This window comes from Chiloscyllium plagiosum, chromosome 33 (assembly GCF_004010195.1).
Source record: "Chiloscyllium plagiosum isolate BGI_BamShark_2017 chromosome 33, ASM401019v2, whole genome shotgun sequence".
Classification (NCBI taxonomy): domain Eukaryota; kingdom Metazoa; phylum Chordata; class Chondrichthyes; order Orectolobiformes; family Hemiscylliidae; genus Chiloscyllium; species Chiloscyllium plagiosum.
In genome coordinates, this window is record NC_057742.1 from 4,296,146 (window position 1) to 4,318,375 (window position 22,230).

Here is a 22,230-nt window from a genome sequence, read left to right on the forward strand (position 1 = left end):
ATAACTAAAACTTCTGGTTGAAGACTCAAAAAAACAAATACTCAATAAGAAAATAATTTGTAATTTAATAAGCTGAGTGGAATATGCAGATAATAGAACAATCCTGATACATTTTCATGTATACCACACTGAGCAAATTTGAATTTATGAAGAGCAGCTCCCTCATCTTCACAGCTCTAGAATGTGAATGTCTCATTACTCTTACAGGCTAGGGAAACATGAAGGCTGCAAACTGACATAGTAAGAAAGTTGGAGGATGTTCATGTGTGAGTGAGACAAAGAAAGAAAATGTTCTTCTGTAAATTGCATTCATTGACTGAAGGGTTCAAGGGACACAGTGGGGGGAGCAAGAGGGAGGGGAGCGAGAGAGGGAGGGGAGCGAGAGAGGGAGGGGAGCGAGAGAGGGAGGGGGGGAACAGACAGGATGGAAGCTGGTGGAAAGATTAATCTTTGTGGCCTGATTTGACTAAACACTGGCTTGTCATGGATTGAATGTTTGTGTGTTGGTCCCTGGAGCTTGAGATCCGGGAATGTTATGAATTTAGTTTGTATTCTGGGAATCTAAAACTACTTTAAAAGAAAAAGCCATTTTGTAGGACAATGATACTGGACATGTTAGCTGAGCAAGATTATCTCATGACTTTTCCCCATAGTTTAGACTAGTTCCTCGTTATGACGTACTGTTAAAAGTAAAGGTTATCTAGCCAAAGCAATCGGCCATTTGGGGCCTGGCTTGATCTAGCTTTCCTACTTTGATGTGCATGTAGCTTAATTAGTCAACCGCACATAGACCTGTCAATGAGTGTCCCTTTCTCCATAAACTTTTGCCATTTTATAGCTGCTTATCTGATTAAGGACATGTGGTGTTTTTGTAATTTTAACACCAAATTTTGTAATTTTAACACCAAAGACAGCTTGTTTGCAGCAATAAGGAGAGTAGCCTGAGAGAGCTCTTAGGGGTAAGATCTTAAGAGCTTAAACCATTAGAGAAGACTGCTAATGGTTTAAGAACCTTAGCTCAAGCCTGGCTTGTAGGTATCTGTGTTATAGTGTAACACTGATGCCGTTGGTAAAAGTTTTATATTCCAGACCACCACAATATGATCTCCAGGATGAACCAAGAGATGCTTACAGGTCAGGTCCATCAGTAGTTCATCCCTGAGCCGGCCCAAATAGGTAGTTTAACACATTCATGGGCACCACTGCCTGGCCAGCATCCCTAACTGCCCTTACAAAAGGTAGTAGTGAGCCACCTTCTTGAACTGCCGCAATTTGACCCACAATGCCCTTAGAGAAAGAATTCCAGGATTTTGACCCAGCAACAGTTCCCAAATCAGAATGGTGTGGGCTTGGAGGGGAACTTGCAGGTGGTGGTGTTTTCATGTATCTGCTGCCCTTGTCCTTCTGTATGGAAGTGGTCATGGGTTGGAAGGTGAATCGGTAAATTTCTGCAGTGCATCTTGTAGACAGTACACACTGCTGCATTGCATTAGTGGTGGAGGGGGGAGTGGATGCTTGTGAATGTGATGCCAATCAAGCAGGCTGCTTTGTCTTGGATGGTGTCAAGGTTGTTGACATATGTTGGAGCTGCATCCATCCAGGCAAGTGGGGAGTATTCTAACACACACCTGACTGGAGTCTTGTAGACGATGGACAGGCTTTGGGAGTTATGTGGTGAATAACTCGCCGGTCTTCCTATGCTCTGACCTGCTCTTGTTGCCACTGCGCTTATGTTGCATGTCCAATTGAGTTTCAGGTCAATGGCAACCCCAAGGATGTTGATAGTGGAAATTTGAATGTGAAGGGGCAGTGTTAGATGGGCCTCTTATTGGAGACAGTTATTGCCTGGCATTTGAGGGATGCAAATGTCACTTACTATGATTGCCCTAACCAATCAGTCTCTCTTCAAAAGTCAGTCCTGCAACCCCAGAAGTCAATCTGGTTTGCCTTTGTTACACTACCGCCACAGCCAGATCTTTCCTCAGATAGAGAGACTAAAAGTGCACATAATACCAGAGGTATGGTCTCACCAAGGCCCTGTTCAACTGCAGCAAGATACCTCTGCTCCTGGACTTGAATCCTCTCACAATGAGGGCACACACCACGTGCCTTCTTCACTGCCTGCCGCAACAAGATACTTATTTTCAGTGACTTGTGTACAAGGATATCCAGGTCTTGCGGCACCTCCCACTTTCCCAATCTACCATCGAGATAACAATCTGGCTTCCTGTTTTTGGCACCAAAATTGATAATCTCACATTTATTCACATTATACCTCATTTACCACACACTCAACTTGTTTAAATCTCACCGTATCCTCATCATAGCTCAACCCTCCCACCCAGTTTCATTTCATCTGCAAACTCAGATATTACATTTAGTACCCTCACCTAAATCATGAATGTATTATGAATAGTTGGGGTCCAAGCACTGACACCACTAGTCACTGGTTGCCATTCAGAAAAATACCTGTTAATTCCTGTTTCTTGTGTTATGGACGAGACCAAATCTCAAAACATTTCAAGATAGCCTAGACCCTAACTCGTATTTTACTTAAAAGACAAGTGTAAAGCACTGCATTCCAGATGTGATTTGATTGGTTAAACTATTAAGCTTTAACCAAAACACACTTTCATTTTACACCACAGTTAAAATACAAACATTAAAAAGCATAACTTTAGCTCTATCGAAATACTTAACAAATAATACATTATGTAACTATTACTCATCAGCTGTTCCAATATAGCAGCATCACAAAGACCGTTGCCAAAGGCAAATTCAGCAAAACAAATTTCCCTCATTTGCTATTTTCTCCAGTTCAGGAGAAAGGAAAAGCCGAAAGAATGAATCTAGCACCACGGAGAATACTCAAGCTTTTGCAGTAGCAGAGACAGCGCTAAATCTAGCGACATCATTGCGAAAAACCCCAACTTGAACAACTAAAAACAAAACTAAAACCCTGGGTCTGTGTAACTCCACCTGACCCAGATTCCACATACTCATGCTTCTTTTGTCGAATTTTTAAAAAACCCAAAGCTTCTTTATTCCACTTTCCATGGAGCAGATTCCTCAGCACAATGCTTGCAAGACCCTTTCATAAAGTCATACAGCACGGAAACAAACCTTTCCGTCCAACCTGCCCATGCTGACCAAATTTCCCAAATTAGACTAGTTCCACTTGCCTGCATTTGGCTCATTTCTCTCCAAAGCTTTCCTATTCATCTATCTATTCAAATGTCTTTTCAATATGGTAACTGTACCTGCATCTACAACTGCTTCTAGCAGTTCATTCCACATATAAACCACTCTTTATGTGAAAAAAATGAGCTCCCCACCCTAGAAAAAAAAAGGCCATTCCTATCCACTTTATCTACCCATCTTGATTTTATAAACCTATGTAACATTATCCTGTACCTGTACTCCAGTGAAAAAAAGTTCCAACCTTTCCATCCTATCTTTATAACTCAAACGCTCCAGTCCTGGCAACATCTCAGTAAATCTTTTCTGAACCCTCTCCAGTTTAATAATATCCTTCCTATAGCAGAGTGACCAGAAATGTACACAGTTTTCCAAAAGTGGCCTCACCAGTGTCCTGAACAACCTCAACATGACAACCCAATTCTTATACTCAATGGTCTGAGCAATGAAGACAAATGTGCTAAATGCCTTAACTACACTGTCTACCTATAATGCAACTTTCAAAGAACTATCTACCTGAACACCGAGGTCTCTGTTTGACAATACCCAGGGCCCAACCATTAACTGTACAAACCCAGTCTTGTTTGTTTTTATAAAAGTCAACACCTTGCGTTTATCCAAATTAAATGTCATCTGCCACTCCTCAGCCATTGGCCCAATTGATCACTGTCAAATATACCATCAATTTTGCTGTCATCTGCAAACTTAATAACCATGCCTCCTAAATTCTATTCCAAATTGTTTACATAAATTACAAACAAAAGTGGATCCAGCACCAACCCAAGAGAACCAGGACAGACAATTCACTCAAAGGCATACATCGTCTCAACTCTCAGCCAAACATTTCTCTATCCATGTCAGTCCACTAGTCCAATCCCATTTGCTTTCATTTTACAAGCTCATCTCTCATGCGGTACCTTACCATAATCTTTCTTAAAATCCAAGTAACTCTCATCCAATGGTTCTCCTTATCAATTCTACCATTACATTAGTTAAGAATGACTTCCTTTACATAAATCCCTGCTGATTCTGTCCAATCCTGTCACTGCTTTCCAAGTGCTCTGTTATTAAAGCCTTCATAATGGACTTTAGCACAATTCCAATCATCAATGTCAGACTAACCAGTCTATCGTACCCAGTCTTTTCGATACCTTCTTTTTTAAATCATGAAGTTACAAAATCTACCCCTCCAATCTATAGGAATGGTTCCAAAACCTACAGAATTTTGAAAGACCTTGAAAGATAAAAAAAAATTTACTCCTCACCTTTCAAAGTACTCACTCAACAGGCTGCTTATTGCATGATATCTTAAAGTATCACTTTCCTCGTGCATTGAATTTTCATTTTGAACCATATTCCTAGAAATACATCTCAATCACGTGAAGTCTTCTTCACAATGACAATGCATTTTATCATTTGTCTGCTTAATTGCTAGCTGTGAGTTGCAATGAGTCACTCTCCAGCCTCGCTTCATAGTACAGTAATCAACAACCTCTCAGGCTTCCATTCAGGCAAGAGCTTTCAGGTGGTTGTGTTTGAGCCCTCAATGATTTTTCATTATTTTTATTTTATATTGTGGATTGTTTCCTGATCATAAGACTTCTTCACCGGGTAGTGTGTATTATTATAGCAGACACTGGCTACTAATGAGATTAATACCTGGAAATCAATCCCAGCAAATTTGGAATAGACATTATACTCAAGCAGATGGCAGATGCTAAAAGGTAACTGGGACCTTGTGGAGGAGACAGTCAATCTGCCAGGTAACAGGAATTGGACTTTGGTCAGTGTTTAGAGAGAGGACAAATTTGACAGTTGATACTACAGCATAAGCATGAGCAGCAATTGGAAGCACAGAACAGAAAACTAAATTACAGTAAACCTTCTATTAACTGGTGCCTATGGGATCAGGCGTGTGCCAGTTGATCAAATATTCCGGTTGACCTAGAGGTCTGCATAGTCAATGTAAAAACACACACCAAGTAAAAGGAAAGTAACTCGAGGGGTAACACATTACTGTTACATTTTATTTCAGGCATAAATCTCAAATAATAACGCAACTTGGCATTAAATAAAACTTACTGGCCAACAGCCTTCCCACTCACACCCTCAACTGACTATTTACACATTGCAGAGATCATGATAATATAGTGAATTTCATATTCAGGTATATAATTTGCGCCAGTTTATCGAAAGTGCCTGTTCACAAAAGTTAAAACAAAGTTTGCTGGACAAATATTGTTTTTATCCAAGCGAACTGTAAAGGTGACTCAGATCAACATTTTTAGAAAATCAACCAGAAGCCATCATCTATGCCTGTGAAACAATAGATCATGAAAACCATTTTAAGTAATCTGGCCAGTTTTGTTATGTTCTTTATTTATCCCTTAACTGTTGGCTTGTCTGTGTCTGTCTTATGTATGAATGGGATTGAAAATTTAGGTTCTGGGTTATAGCATAAACCAATTAGATGATTGATCAATTTTACTCATTATTATTAATAAATTGCTAGATCTTTTGTTTAAGTTACAAACTAGTCTTGAGAATTGATTATTTAGGAGATCAGTTATTCAAAAATGTTTGGTTCTTAGTCATATACCCACCAACTCCTTCACCTTTCTTCCACCATTCTCAGCTGTGCCTTCATCCACAAAGTTATCACTTTGAAATGCCCTCCTTAAACTCCTTTGCTTCGCCATTGTTAAGAAAACAATCTTAAAATCTCTTTACCCAAGCTTTTGAACACCACTCCAACTCTCTAATTTGGCTCAGTTTCTACTGTCCCTTCTTCTATCTCTTTGAAGAGATGGTTATTCTATGCTAAAATGTATTTAAAAGCAAGTTCAAAGTTTGTGTGAAGATTTGTAGCTCGCGTGCTCGTTGTTGTGGTTCTGTTCGCCGAGCTGGGAATTTGTGTTGCAGACGTTTCGTTCCCTGTCTAGGTGACATCCTCAGCACTTGGGAGCTTCCTGTGAAGCGCTTCTGTGATGTTTCCTCTGGCATTTATAGTGGTTTGAATCTGCCGCTTCTGGTTGTCAGTTCCAGCTGTCCGTTACAGTGGTCAGTATATTGGGTCCAGGTCGATGTGCTTATTGATTGAATCTGTGGATGAGTGCTTAAACTTAAAAGCAAGTTGTTGAAATTGCCAAATGGCATGCCAATACTCAAATCTCGTTACTTTTCTTTCATACTCATTCATGGGCCAAGGACGTCACTGGATAACCAGCATTTATTGCCCATGTAGGTAGTTAAGAGTCAACCACATGGGGTCTGGAGTCACATGTAGGTCAGACCAGGTAAGGACAGCAGTTTCCTTCCCTAAAGGATATTAGTGAACCAGGTGGGTTTTTACAACAATCAATAATAGATTCCTGGTCATCACAGGCTTATGATTTCAGATTTTTATTGAATTTTAATTGCACCATCTGTTGTGGTAGGATTTGAACCAGAGTCCCCAGAACATTAAGAGTCCAGCGATAAACCACCAGGCCACTGCCTCCCCACATAAAACATATCTACTCAGGCAAGCTGCTAGAGGGTGGTCAACATTCTACAAACTGTCATCCAGCATGAGTCAGTACCTCCAGGATAAAAAAGGGTGAGAAATAAGTTGGGGCATGGAGTTGGAAGATTTGTTTTCACTGGAAATAAACTAATAATCCAATTTTGCTAATATTAATCTAGACCAGACTATGTTCATAATCCTTTCCATAAAACATTTCAACCAAAGAGTTCTGTTAGTAATCAGCAAACACATGTCTTGAAAAGATACTACACAAATTTTTATCAACTGAAAGTAACTTAAATCTTAACATGGTACTATACTAATACTGAAGGCAATCTACAAATTCCATTTGAATCTGAGCTGGAGCAAATGGAAACCTACCTAACAGTGAGTGAGGAGTGCAACACTAGAACTATGCCAAGTTCTGAAAACCGACCCAGAAGTGAACAGAGAAGCCAGTAGAAAACACTGCCAACTTGCATATTTGGCAATGTGCATTGATAATGCCTACAACAAAATACATGTCCATCATATAATTTAATTTCATAACAACTTTTTAACTTATTTGAGAAGCCTCAAGCAAAAGAAGAATCTGAAAACATCCATTTTGATCAAAGTAGTCTTCTATTTCATCAATAACCACCTCAGGAACATTTGGTTTATTTTTCCTGGCAAGACCTATGGAGTCACCGAAATGGAATATCCAGAGAAGATTATAGATTCAGCAACAAAGTATGGCAATAGTTTCATCCAAGCAGCTCTCAAATGCTGTGCGTGTCAGGAAGTCAAACAAAAAGTAGGAGTACGCAGTGTGTAGACTTTTCAGATCAGGGATTTAAATTTGTGTTACATGAAGGGTTCTGCAACAAAATACTAGCTCTCACACTAGTCCTGACCCATTGTTTACCATCAAGCACTTCTGGGTTGCATAGCAACATTTTAAAGTGAAAAATGCCACAGGAACCAGTCTTCACATTAGGCAAAATATGCATAGTTTCATAGATGCACCAAAAAAAAAGGCTCATTTCCATCTATTCTACAAGAGGTGCACTTTCCCCCTCAGGTTTTACATAAGAAAGCACTTAAAAGTAAACTTTCAACAATCCACTTCATCAATTTAAAGCCACAGATCATCATCCATGGTATCGCTCAAGTCATTTCATCACCCCTCCCCAAAAGGTCAAAGCATAGGCAATTTAATGATCTTAATTCAAAGTTAATTAATTCAAATTCTTTTTATTCAATTCAAGCAGTAATTATTTAACTTTGCTGTTATGCAAATTACTTTTAGTAGGGAACTCACATTTTTTGAAACTTGAAATTATAGATGTAAAATCTATAGATAGTGTGCAACACATTATTCTGTCAAGGTGGAGTTGTTTTTAAGAGCACAATGTCTATTAGTGGTTAATTTACTATTTTAGACAGGAAACTGTAACATGAGATCAGTTTAAGAATAAAGAAAAAAATCCTAATCCTCTCAGTTCTCCAATCCTGATTCACCCTCGATATCGTTCAATAACCTTAATTAACAAAAATCTTAGTCTTGGAAATTTCAACACTTCATTAAGTTGAAGGAGTTCTATTTTCTGATACCCTTTTAGTGAAAAGGTTTTGAAATTCCACTTCTAAAATACCTGCCTTGAATTTTAAGATTTTGCCCAGACGTTTCCTGGCAGGTGGTCCTTTGTGGCTATTCTATTAACGCCTTTTTTCATTTTATATTTCACAGTTAGCTCAACCCTAAACTCAACAGAATACAAATCAAAATCATACAACTTTCTTCATAATTTCACCCATTAATCTCTGACTGAGGTGGAATTTCTACTGCTTTTTATTAGGAAGACCAACTATAGACTGGAACAACCATTTCTTGTGTAACATCTCTCAAGTCTGAAAGCATGACCCTAAGCTTCCTGTTCCTTGCCACTTTAATTTCACCACCTTACTCCCACTGACCTTTCTGTCCACACAATGTTGCAACTTTCCAGTGATGTTCAATGCAATCTAAAAGAACTTCCATCTCAACACTTGAGAACCTTCTGAACTCAAATTTAAATTCAACAAGTTTAGACTGTAAACCTTTTTCTCCATCCTGTGAATGGTTACGCTGGATTATTTCTTTCTTTTTCTCTTCATGTTGCACTCAGATGACTGCATAGCCGTTGGTGCCTCACTGATCATAACTGCATTCCTATACTCATTTATATATAAATGATATTCTACACTATACCCTCTTTGGTTTTTGCACCATTAAACCTTTTGTTAGTTGGTCGCTCCTGCCATCTACCACGCTCTATTGCAGTCCTTCCACTTTGCTCTTCCTGAATACCACACCCATAAGATTAGATTAGATTACCTGCAGTATAGAAACAGGCCCTTCAGCCCAATAAGTCCACACTGACCTTCCGAAGATTGCAGGGCCCAAAGACAAGGATACTATCACAGCGCCACAAGACCCTCCGCAAAAAGAATATCCTTTCTTGAAAGGATACCAGGCAAAGAACCATTATGGGTATGTCAACGGACTTGTCATCCAGAGGCCTGGACTCATGGTTGACAGTTGAGTTTGAAACCCAGCATAGCAACTAAGTTCAATCAATGATAATCATGCAATTACTACATTGTTCTAAAAAAGCCACTAACTTTTCTTTAAGCAAATTAGCTGTGTTTGTATGATTTCCAGGCAAATCACAACATCACTGACCCTTAAATACCCTTTGCAACCATTTAGCAAACTCTCCATTGTCTCAAAAGCAGTTAAGAGATAGCTAAAAAAAATGCTGGCTATGTTTGTGATAGCCACATCTGGGAAATTAATATAAAACAACAGCTTAAAAACATAAATGAGTCCTCTTTGTGATAAATACTGCCATGCATTTGAGATCAAACTCAATTATGTTTATTAAATGTTCTATGTATTTTGAGAAAAATCTGATGGGTCAAATGGCCTCCTTTAAAGCTATAAATTCCTCCATGACTATGTGCAAGAGATTTCACCATATTCAAAGGCAGGAAGAGAAATAATATCCATAATGCAATTCCCAAAAATCAGAGCTAATATTTCGCTTAAATTTATACCCAGTAGATTTGTATCAACAAGGAGATTTTCCCTGTTGCCTAGATTCTATAACACCCATCTTTTATATCTGTTTAAGTTACAGAGACCTGAATATCTTTAGACAATGTAATGTCATACAAATAAATAAAGCTTGAGCTTAATTTTTTTTTGGTTTGAATGCAGTGGATGGGACACTCCAGAATACTGCTTGCTATAAAATGTAAAAATTTTATTTCAATGTCATTAGCAGGTTTTGAGAAGATTTGCAACTCTGATTAAGGTTCTGGATGTAGGTTTGCTAGCTGAGCTGGAAGGCCCATTTCCAGACGCTTCGTCACCATACTAGGTAACATCTTCAGTGATGCTCCGGACGAAGCACTGCTGATAATTCCTGCTTTCTATTTATATGTTTGGGTTTCTTTGGGTTGGTGATGTCATTTCCTGTTCTTTTTCTCAGGGGATGGTAATTGGGGTCCAAGTCAATGTGTTTGTTGATAAGAGTTCCGGTTAGAAAGCCATGCTTCTAGGAATTCTTGTGCGTGTCTCTGTTTGGCTTGTCCTCGGATCGATGCGTTGTCCCAGTCGAAGTGGTGTCCTTCCTTATCTGTATGTAAGGATACTAGTGAGAGACAGGGTCATGTCTTTTTGAGGCTAGTTGATGTTCATGTATGCTGGTGGCTAGTTTTCTGCCCGTTTGCCCAATGTAGTGTTTGTTACAGTTCTTGCACAGTGTTTTGTAAATGACATTAGATTACTTAGTGTGGAAACAGACCCTTCGGCCCAACAAGTCCACATGGACCCGCCAAAGCGCAACCCACACAGACCCATTCCCCTACATTTACCCCTGCCCCTGACACCAGAAATCGGCAGACTGTGTTCATTGGGCACCTATTCTTCTTGCGTACACTAACACCATGGGCAATTTAGTATGGCCAATTCACCTAACCTGCACATTTTTTGGACTGTGGGAGGAAACCAGAGCACTTGGAGGAAACCCACGCAGACACGGGGAGAATGTCTGTGTGGAGTTTGCACAGTCGCCTGAGGCGGGAATTGAACCCGGGTCTCTGGTGCTGTGAGGCAGCAATGCTAACCACTGTGCCACCACGCTGCCCACAAGAATGAAAGATTTATTTTCTCGATTTATCCCAGTGCCTTTCCTTTAAAAGGCCGTTTACAAACCACAACATTGCAAATGGCCGGGAATCGAATCCTGGTCAACCACTTGGAAGGCAGCTATGCTCACCACTATACCACCATCACAAGTTTTGCTTGTTGTCTGTATAGGGTCATTCAAGTTCATTAGCTGCTGTTTTAGTGTGTTGGTGGGTTTGTGGGCTACCATGATGCCAAGGGGTCTGAATAGTCTGGCAGACATTTCAGAGATGTCTTTGATGTAGCAGAGAGTGGCTAGAGTTTCTGGATGCATTTCGTCTGCTTGTTTGGGTTTTTTGCTGAGAAATCGGCAGACTGTGTTCATTGGGCACCTATTCTTCTTGAGTACACTGTATAGGCGATTTTCCTCTGGTCTGCATAGTTCCTTTGTGCTGCAGTGTGTGGTAGGTCATTGAAATAATTTTCTGATGCAGCTTCATTTGTGGATGTTGGGATAATTGCTTCTGTAGTTCAATATTTGGTCCATATGTGTTGTTTTCCTATAGATGCTGGTTTGAAGTTGCCCACTGGCTGTTCTCTCTACTGTGACATCTAAGAATGGCAGTTTGTTGTTGTTTTCCTCCTCTTTAGTGACTTTTATGCCAGTAAGGGTATTATTGATGGTTTTGAAGGTTTCCTCTGATTTGTTTCACTTAGTGATGACAAAGGTGTCATGCACGTAGCAAACCCACAGTTTAGGTTGGATGGTTGGCAGAGCTGTTTGTTTGACTCTCTGCATTACTGCCTCTGCTAAGAGCCCTGATATTGGGTGTTCAGTTGGTTTGTCTGTAGATTTTGTTGTCGAAGGTGAAGTAGGGGGTAAGGGATAGGTCCACTAGCTTGACATACACCAAACACCACAACTTCAGCAAGGAGAGTATGTGTCTTTGGGTCTTCTAATAGTGTAGTCAGTGTTTCCTTGGCCAGGTTGATGTTGATTTGATGTGAACAACGTCATTTCTGGCTCGAGGGCCAACACATTCCCCACAACGTCCATGATACAAAAACTGAACAAATACTGAAGTATTCTTCTTTTAAGTCTTGTTTTACTCATTAAGATTGTTATGGTTAGAAAATGTATTAAGTATAAGCAGGTAGGGAAAGAATTAAGTTTTGAGTTTTGTGAAACAAAAAGGTTCAGAAAGCATGATTGGGATCAAATAAGAACTTACTCTAAATGCAAGGTGGAAAAGTATTCATTATGTAAAGCCATTTAAGAAGATGAAGTAGCATTCAGTATGTAAAGCCAGTTAACGAGGTTAAGAACATTCACTGTTTAACAGCAGATGGCTTAATCTTTATGACGGAGACTCACTGATATGTATGTTGCCTTATATGGATGCTCCTCCCTGCAAATAACTATATAATTCATGAAGAAACTGCTGTTCGAAAGGAGACCAAGAACTCATGCTTGTGCACATGGGTGATTGATCTCTCTCCCTCCAGCACCTGGAATAAAGATGAAGGAGGTAAAACTATATTGAGTCCCTGAGGGTTTTGCTTCGAGTCTGGAATGGGATGACAATGAACCAGGCCAGACCCCCTCAAAACATTTCAGGAAAGTAGACCATGACCTAAGTTTGCGAGTTGTTTTAAGCAGGTGGAGAGTTGATATTCCAGGAGTGATACAACTGGCTCAACCACAAAATTTCAAACAAAACTGAATTCATTTGTAAGATTGCTGAATGAAACATGAACAGAAGAGAAGAGAATAACATAGCTGGAAATGTGTTGCTGGAAAAGCGCAGCAGGTCAGGCAGCATCCAGGGAACAGGAGAATCGACGTTTCGGGCATAAGCCCTTCTTCAGGAATCAGGCTTATGCCCGAAACGTCGATTCTCCTGTTCCCTGGATGCTGCCTGACCTGCTGCGCTTTTCCAGCAACACATTTCCAGCTCTGATCTCCAGCATCTGCAGACCTCACTTTCTCCTCAAGAGAATAACATAACCAATCCATGAACCCAACAGATTATCCCAACTTGATGAAGGTGTTCCAAATAGAGTCACAGAAACAAACCCTTTGGTCCAACCTGTCCATGCCGACCAGATATCCCAACCCAATCTAGTCCCACCTGCCAGCACCCAGCCCACATCACTCCAAACCCTTCCTATTCATAATACCCATCTAGATGCCTTTTAAATGTTGCAATTGTACCAGCCTCCACCACTTCCTCTGGCAGCTCATTCCATACACACACCACCTTCTGTGTAAATAAAGTTGCCCTCCTGGGTCCCTTTTAAATCTGTACAAAGATGTACAGCACGAAAATAGACCCTTTGGTCCAACTCATTCATGCCGACCAGATATTCTAAATAATCATTTGGCCCATTTCCTCAAAACTCTTCTTACTCACTCTTGCTTCACAAACCAGCAGTCTAGCCACCTGAGCTAACCAACTCCTATCCCCCAATACACACAGTTTTAGCATAGTATTTCCTTTAAAATCTGTTCTTTTGAAAGCCTTAACAGCACATTATGTAGCCATTCCTGATGAAGGGCTTTTGCCTGAAACGTCAATTTCCCTGCTCCTCGGATGATGGCTGACCTGTTGTGCTTTTCCAGCACCACTCTGATCTCAGCACATTATGTACAGCAATACCTTTAACATAGGAAAAAATAACTCCTATATAACTCACGAAAACATTAGACAAAAAAAAAGAACCAAGCCAAAGGAGGAGAAATTAGGAAGTGAAGAAAATCATGGTTAAATAGGAGGCTAGGTAAAAACAATGACTGCAGATGCTAGAAACCAGAGTTTAGATTAGAGTGGTGCTGGAAAAGCACAGCAGTTCAGGCAGCATCCGAGGAGCAGTAAAATCGACGTTTCGGGCAAAAGCCCTTCATCAGGAACCGAAACGTCGACTTTACTGCTCCTCGGATGCTGCCTGAACTGCTGTGCTTTTCCATCACCACTCTAATCTAAACTTAAATAGGAGGCTACCAAGAAGATCTAACACAATATGAAAATTAAGAAAAAATATTAGGTTAATCACAAACAACTGGGAAAGGCAGGCTTGCTATAGCTAACTTTTCTAATACTGACCTATATTTTCAATCTGTTTTGCACTGAACAAAGGACGTGCTTGTAAAACACATTTCTGCAAATACCAATGGTACTAAATTCTGCCAATACTTGAGCAAAGAGCTCACCAGCCTTAGTTGCAACAGGCTATGAACCACACTTAGAGCTATTATTCTCAAATACATATTTATAAAGTAATCATAGAAACAAATTGAGCTAAAATAAGCAAACACACTCAGATCAGTGAACTATATGGAATTTAGTGTTCGATTGTTAGGGCAGAGTAATCATCAGAGACTATAGTAAGTAGGTCCAAAATATATTACTTAGGTACATTTAAGGTACATTTAGCTGGATGCTGCGAAAAGTACTTGGGCTTCAGCTATTTACAATCAATCAATATTAATGACTTTTATAAAAGGTACAAGGTAATGGACTATCCAAGTCAGTAAGCTGGAGTACTGCATGCTGTTCTGGTCATTGCACTATAAGAAGGATGTGATTGCACTGGAGGAGCTGTAGAGGCGATTCACCAGGATGTTGCCTGGTATACACAGTTTAGTTATGAAGACAGGCTGAACAAGTGGCTAAAAAAGGATATAGACAGGATATATCAAGAGGAAATAATTAAATCAGGTCTATGCTGAGAGAATGAGAGACTATTCACTTTGGTAGGAATAGAATAACATTTTTGAAATCACTGAATCATACAGGACAGAAGAGGTCTTTGAGCCCATTGAATCTGCACCAACGAGAAAACACAATCTTTCCAGCAGTTGGCCCATTGTCTTCAAGTGCTCATCCAAGTACTTAGAGTCATATAGCTTGGAAACACACCTTTCAGTCCAAGCCAAATATAATCCCAAATTAAACTAGTAGTTTGCCAATATCCCTCCAGACTGTTCCTATTCATGTACTTATCCAAATGTCTTTTAAAATTTGTAATTGTACCCATATCAAACACTTCCTCAGGAAGTTCATTCCACAGTGAACCACTCTCTGTGTAAAAACATTTGCCAGTCACATTTTTTTTAATTATCTTTATTCTCTCACCTTAAAAATGTGCCCCCTCATCTTGAAATACCCCACCTGTGGGAAAAGACCACTGCCATTAACTCTAATCTATACCCCACATTATTTTATAAATTCTATAAGATTGCCTCTCAACCTACGCTCCAATCCATTTATCTACTCCTGCAACCTGAGACCTTCCTCACTATCAACCACCCAGCAAATCTTCATATCACTATGGTTAAAAACTTTTAAAAAACTGATATTTAGAGACTTTGGTGTCTTTTACAAGAAACACAAACGTTAGCATACAGGTACAACAAAGAAGAAATGAAGCAAATACTTCAACAGAACAAATACTTCCACCATGTTAACTCAACATTATCACAATTATGCTACTCTTCTTGAGGTTTTATCCTGTCCGGTTGATGTCAGTGACGACAGGAGTGAAAAAACATCTCACCGAGGCATCTTCAGGCCAATCCACAGTCAAACAAGTTGCTCAGAAAACTCTGCTCACACTTGACAGATGTAACAAATTCCACCACTTCGGTTAAGACAATCTACAGCATTCTGGGTAAAAAACCTAAAACATTGCAAAGTAAAGTGAATCTATCCTGTCTCCCAGTTAGGATGAATACTAAACATTCTGAGTATTGATCCTCACCAAAACAAAACTAATTCATGTTTTGAGCTTATTACATACATTATTCACAGAATAACTAACTTCATGCAGTGAAAGTAGTCCGAAGGAAGTGAAAACCTTATGTGCGCCCACTTTCAGTGGCAGAGATAATTGGAATAGCAAATGGCACAGCCTTCATTGAGAACGTGTACGGGGGAACCTCAATTATCCGAACGAGATGGACAGGCACTATTTTGTTCGGATAATCGATTATTCGGTTAATCGATTAAATGCCTTTTCTCTAGGACTCAGTTTTTAAAGTCTGCTCCCTGTTCAGAAGACTGCAGCAGAACACAGCGTGCAAGACCTCCACCAACACCATCCCCCGCCTATTACTGGCCCCATCCCACAACCCCACCTCCCCCCACCTCCTCTCCCCATCCACCCCGCCCCCTCTCCAGGGCAGCCGGACTGGACACCAACAAAACTGCTGCTGCTGCCTTTGTGGGGTAAGTATCCAAATAGATTGACTACATGGTTCATTAAGAAACTGCTGTTCGAAAAGATAGAAAACACATGCCCCTGTGCACATGGGCAATCACTCTCTCTCTCTTGGGCCTGCAATAAAAGGAAGATAAAACCATACTGCGTCTCTGAGCATATTGCTCAGAGTGAAGTGGAAACGAGATGATATCATCACAATGGAGCTGGGGAACAAGCATTAGGAAGACTTGTGTCAATCAAACAAGTCATTGGTGAGTTCACACCTAAAATACTGTGCTGTCTTATTCTACTTGTTGAAGGATATACCTGCCTGGGAAATGGGGCAGTGAACATTTAGTAGAGCGTTGTGCTACAAAGAAAAGTTCAGTAGATTGGACTTATGTTTCCATGTGCTCAGCCTACATTTTGTTAAACTTTCACATGTCTGATATTCAGGGGTGACAACAGTAGACAAGTTGTTTTCCCTGGCTGGTGAATCAAGTGGGTGTAGTATAAGAGGTTGATCATACAAGACCAACAGTAAGAGAAATTTATTCACAGCATGGCATTTAAGACAGAGACAGATAAATTATTGATTAGTAAGGGGTTCAAGAGTTAAAGGAAAAAGGAAAGAGAATGGGGTTGAGAAACATATCAGCCATGATAGAATGGCACAGCAAATTAGATGGGAATGGTTTAATTCTGTTCCTAGATCTTATGGTCTGAGCAGAATTTTAAATTCAGTTTGAGGGAGAGTAACCTGGGTCTCAAAACAATGTTCTCAACATAAATAACAACAATTAAAGTAGTATGAAAAAAGATTTCTAAAATTGGCTGGTAAAATAGACCAAGTGGCAACAAAGTGGGTAAACATTTAAGCAGATTTTTCATAACTCGCAGCAAAAATTTATTCCAGTCGAAATGAAGGACTCTGAGGAGAATGACTATCTTTGTTAACCACAGGTGCTTCAAAGAGAATATCTAATCAAAAACTAAGGTGTATAAGGTGACGAAAAACTAGTGGTTGCCAGAGGATTGGGAATTTTTTATTCTACAAACCAGCAGAGGATAACTAAGAAGCTAAACAAAGACAAAAAATTGATAATGATGTCAATTACTAAGAAAATATAAAAGCAAATATCAACAGCTCCTGTGGGTATATAAAAAGAGATGAGCTAAAGTGATTGGGGAACCTTGAAGGTCACAACTAGGGAATTAACAGGGAACAGGCAGATAATTTAATATTTTGCATCAGTCATCATGGTGAAATACACCATAAATACCCCAGAGCTAACAGATAATCAAGGTGCTAATGGAAGGAAAGATCTTGTAATCATCTCATCATGAGGGATAAAGTATTGAAAAGCTGATGGAATTAAAGACAGGCATATTGCCATTATTCGTGGCCTGCATCTAAAGGATATGGCTGCTCAGATACTTGGGGCATTGGTCTAAATATTCTAGAATTCATTGGATTCTAAAAGGGTAAGAAAGCAGGAAACTGTAGACCAGTGAGCCTAACATATCTTTGAAAAAATGCTACATTGCATTATTAAAGTAGTAGAAGGGTATTTAGAAAAACTTAGAATAAAACCGAATCAACACAGGTTTGCGAAAGGGAAATTACATTTGACAAATTTGAAGTTCTTTAAAAATATAATGAGCAGAGTTGATAAAGGGGAACTGGTAGATGTAGCATGTTTGGATTTTCAGCAAGTATTAGATAAGGAGTCATGTAAAAGGTTTTGCACAAACTGGAGATCTTAGTATTGCGATTAATGTATTAACATGGACTGACAATTAGTTAATGCACATAAGACATTGATGTGATTAATAGGTCTTTTTTCACATCAGAAAGATGTAACCAGTGGAGTGGAGTACTGAATGATTACTTTGCATCAGTGTTCACTGAGGAGAGGAACATGATGAATGTTGAGATTAGAGATAGAAGTTTGATTAGTCTAGATCACGTTGACATAAGTAGGGAAGATGTGTTGGGTAGGCTAGAGGGTATTAAGGTGACAAATCCCCAGGACCGGATGGGATCTCTCCCAGGTTGCTGAGGGAGGTGAGAGGGGAAATAGCTGGGGCCCTGACAGATATCGTTGTGGCATCCTTAAATACTGGTGAGGTGCCGGAGGACTGGAAGATTGCTCATGTTGTCCCCCTGTACAAGAAGGGTAGTAGGGATACTCCAGATAACTACAGACCAGTGAGCCTGATGTGAAGGTGGGAAAGTTGCTGGAGAAGGTACTGAGGGATAGGATCTATTTATATTTAGAGAAGAATGGGCTTATCGGTGATAGGCAACAAGGTTTTGTGTGGGGGAGATCGTGCCTTACCAACTTAATAGAGTTAATAGAGTTCTTTGAGGAATTGATCAAGTTGATAGATGAGGGAAGGGCTGTTGATGTCATATACATGGACTTTAAGGCATTTGATAAGGTTCCCCATGGTAAACTAATATGAGAAAGTGAAGTCACATGGTGTGCAGGGTGTTCTAGCTAGGTGGATAAAGAACTGGCTGAGCAACAGGAGACAGTAGTAGTTGAAGGGAGTTTCTCGAAATGGAGAAAGGAGACCAGTGATCTTCCACAGGGGTCAGTGTTGGGCCACTGTTGTTTGTGATTTAGATAAATGATCTAGAAGAGGACACTGTTCATCAGCACGTTTGCAGATGACACAAAGATTGGTGGAGTCTCAGAAAGCATAAGGGACTGTCAAAGAATACAGGAGGATATAGATAGACTGGAGAGTTGGGTGGAAAAGTGGCAGATGGAAGTTCAATCCAGACAAATGTTAGGCTAGTCTAATTCTAGAGCGAATTATACATGAATGGAAGAACCTTGGGAAAAGTTGATGGGCAGAGAGACCTGGGAGTACAGGTCCATTGTACCCTGAAGGTTGCTGCACAGGTGGATAGAGTGGTCAAGAAGGCATATATAATATGCTTGCCTTCATTGGAAGGGGTATTGAGTATAAGAGCTGGCAAATCATGTTAAAATTGTACAGATATTGGTTCGGCAGCATTTAGAATACTGTGTACAGTTCTGATCGCCACATTACCAATAGGATGTGGACACTTTGGAGAGGGTGCAAAGAAGGTTTACGAGGATGTTGCCTAGTATGGAAGGTGCTAGCTATGAAGAGAGGTTGAGTAGGTTAGGTTTGTTTTCATTAGAATAAAGGAGATTGAGGGGGGACCCGTTTGAGGTTTACAAAATCCTGAAGGGTATAGACAGGGTGGATAGAGAATAGCTTTTTCCCCCAGAGTGAAGGATTCAATAATGAGAGGTCACGCTTTCGAGGTGAGAGGTGAAAAATTTAAGGGGGATACATGTGGCAAGTACTTCACACAGAGGGTGGTGGGTGTCTGGAACGCGTTGCCAGCAGAGGTAATAGAGGCAGGCACGGTAGATTCACTTAAGATGCGTCTGGACAGATGCAAGAGTAGGTGGGGAGCAGAGGGATACAGATGCTTAGGAACAACAGGTTTAGACAGTGGATTTGGATCAGCTCAGGCTTGGAGGGCCGAAGTGCCTGTTCCTGGGCTGTAAATTTTCTTTGTTCTTTGAGTGCCACAAGGATCAGTCTTATGGCCTCAATTATTTACTATCTGTATTAATGACTTGGATGAAGGGCAAAGTGTAATGTATCATAATTTGCTGACAGCATAGAAGTAGAGAGAGCATGTTGTGTTGAACATATAAGGAATCTGCAAGGAGACACAGATAGGTTTTTGCCTACTAACAGGCCATTCTTCTATAATGCGATGGTTACGTTCTTGCGGAGCCCCATGTTATAGAAAAATTGCACTTTAGAGACAGCACTTAGTGTTGATAATGCAACTGCATTACTGCCAACACACGTTTAAAAGTTCACACTTTAGAAAAAGCGTCCCCAATTCATTAAGCGTGTCTATATTGAATTTGCGTTTACAAAACAACCTGTACTTAGTCTGTCAGATGAAGTTTAAATGTCACAATGTTAGGTCATAGAGATGTACAGTATGGAAACAGACCCTTCGGTCCAACCCGTCCATGCCGACCAGATATCCCAACCCAATCTAGTCCCACATGCCAGCACCCAGCCCATATCCCTCCAAACCCTTCCTATTCATAGGTCACGAACTTTGGTAGGATGAATCAAAAGGTGAGCTATTATTCACACGAGAAGCAACTCCAAAAAACGTGCAGCACCCAGAGGTATATAGGTATTCGTATGCATAAGACACAAAGCATTTGCATGCAAGTGCAGCAAGTAATTAAGGTAGCAAATGGAGTTTTGGCCTTTCCTGCCAGATCAAAAGCAGGCAACTCCTGTTATAACCTTACAGGGCATCTGTGAGATCACATCTGGAGTGATATGTACAGTTTTGGTATCCCTGTATTTAAATAAGTATTTACTACCATTGGAAACTGTGACAAAGAGATTTACAAAGCTGAATCCTGGGATGAAGACTGATCAGTTAATAGGACACCTTTATTCAGTAGTTTAGAAAAATGATGTGTGACCTTAATGAAACATGCAAGATTCTGAAGGAGTTTGATAGCCTAAATGTTGAGAAATTTTTTCCACTCATGGTGAAATCTCGAATTAGGGAATATAGGTTAAGAATATTTGGACTATTATTTAAAACCAAGATGCAAAGGAATTTTCTCTCCAGGAGGCTAGTGAATGTCTGAAGTTCTCTTCTTCAGATAGTCGTGGAGGCTGGATCACTCAAAATATTTACGGGTGAAGTAGAGAGATGTTTGACGTATCAAGGTATTGACAACTATGCTGAACTATCACAAAAACAGGGTTGATACAGATCAGCCTCATCATACTGACTCGCAGGCAGGCTCAAGGGGCCAAATGGCCTCCTCTGATCCTTCTTCTTAGATCAGGAAAGAGGACATAAGATTATGGCTGATCTTTTTTTTTAGATTACTTACAGTGTGGAAACAGGCCCTTCGGCCCAACAAGTCCACACCCACCCGCCGAAGCGTAACCCACCCATTCCCGTGGGTGTTCAAGGTATTGACAGTATTGACAGATACTTTGTTCTTATTAAAAGGTGGAGTTGGTTCAAGAATTATAAATGGATATATTCCTATTTGTGTTTATCTTATACTGTGAAGGAAGTGGGTGTATGGACATGGGATTAAATGCACAACTCTTACACAAAGGCGAGACAAGCAGAATGAGAAAAGTAACCTACTGCTGAATTCTATGATGCTAGGTTTTGTGATACATATGATTCTATGGATCACAAGAGTTTAAATTAACTAACATCAGCTTGCAAATATCTTAAGCTTGTGCTTCACAAAATATTTGCAGCTATCACTCACTTTTGAGGCTTGATAATTGTCATGACACCTCACTGAGTGATGAAGGGAGAAGACCACCTATGAGTATAAGGGGACACTCATTACTGTGCTAGAGTTCACCGCCCCAACACTTCAGCTGATGACCCTGTTTTGGGAAACCCTGCCTTAAGCCAATAAAGCAGTTTATGTGGGGTTCTTGTATTGCAATGGTACCTCCAACTCGCCTAGCAAGCCCAGGTTCAAGTCCCACATGCTCCAGACGTGTGCAGTAACATTTCTCAACATGTTGATTGGAAATAATCTAAAACAGTTTGTATACTTTGAAATATTAACCCATGAGGCAAGAGTGATATTTTAAAACAAAACTCTTGAAATATGAACAGGACAAAACAAGTAAAAAGAAATTGAGATGGTCAAGTTAGATGGATCTGAAAACTTAGATTTAATAGTTAATAGTTTTTAGTCACACCTGCTTTAACTAAAGACACCAAAAATGCTTCAAAGTTCAGTCTGTCAGAAACTTGCCAAGGACCTTAAATTCCATTAAAGGCTAAACTGTGATTTGTCTCTCAAAAATCACAGAATAGAATCCCGACAGTATGGATGCAGGCCATTTGACCATTCAAGTCCACAATGACCTGAAGAGCATCCCACCCCACTCTTTCGATGTTACCCTGCATTTCCCATGGCTAACCCAACAAGCCTGCACATTCCAGGACACTTTGGGTAATTTAACATGGCCAACCCACCTAAACTGCACACCTTTGGACTGTGGTAGAAAACCAGAGCACCAAGAGGATACCTACGCAAACACAAGGAGAATGGGCAAACTCCAAAGTCACCTGAGTTGGGAATCG

At 40.1% G+C, this 22,230-nt stretch overlaps 1 protein-coding gene across 2 annotated transcripts in view; it reads right to left on the bottom strand.

Annotated features, from left to right (window-relative positions):
* npepps (aminopeptidase puromycin sensitive) overlaps positions 1-22,230 on the bottom strand; it is a 231,246-nt gene that overhangs the window by 151,589 nt on the left and 57,427 nt on the right. The gene's annotated exons all lie outside the window — the stretch shown is intronic.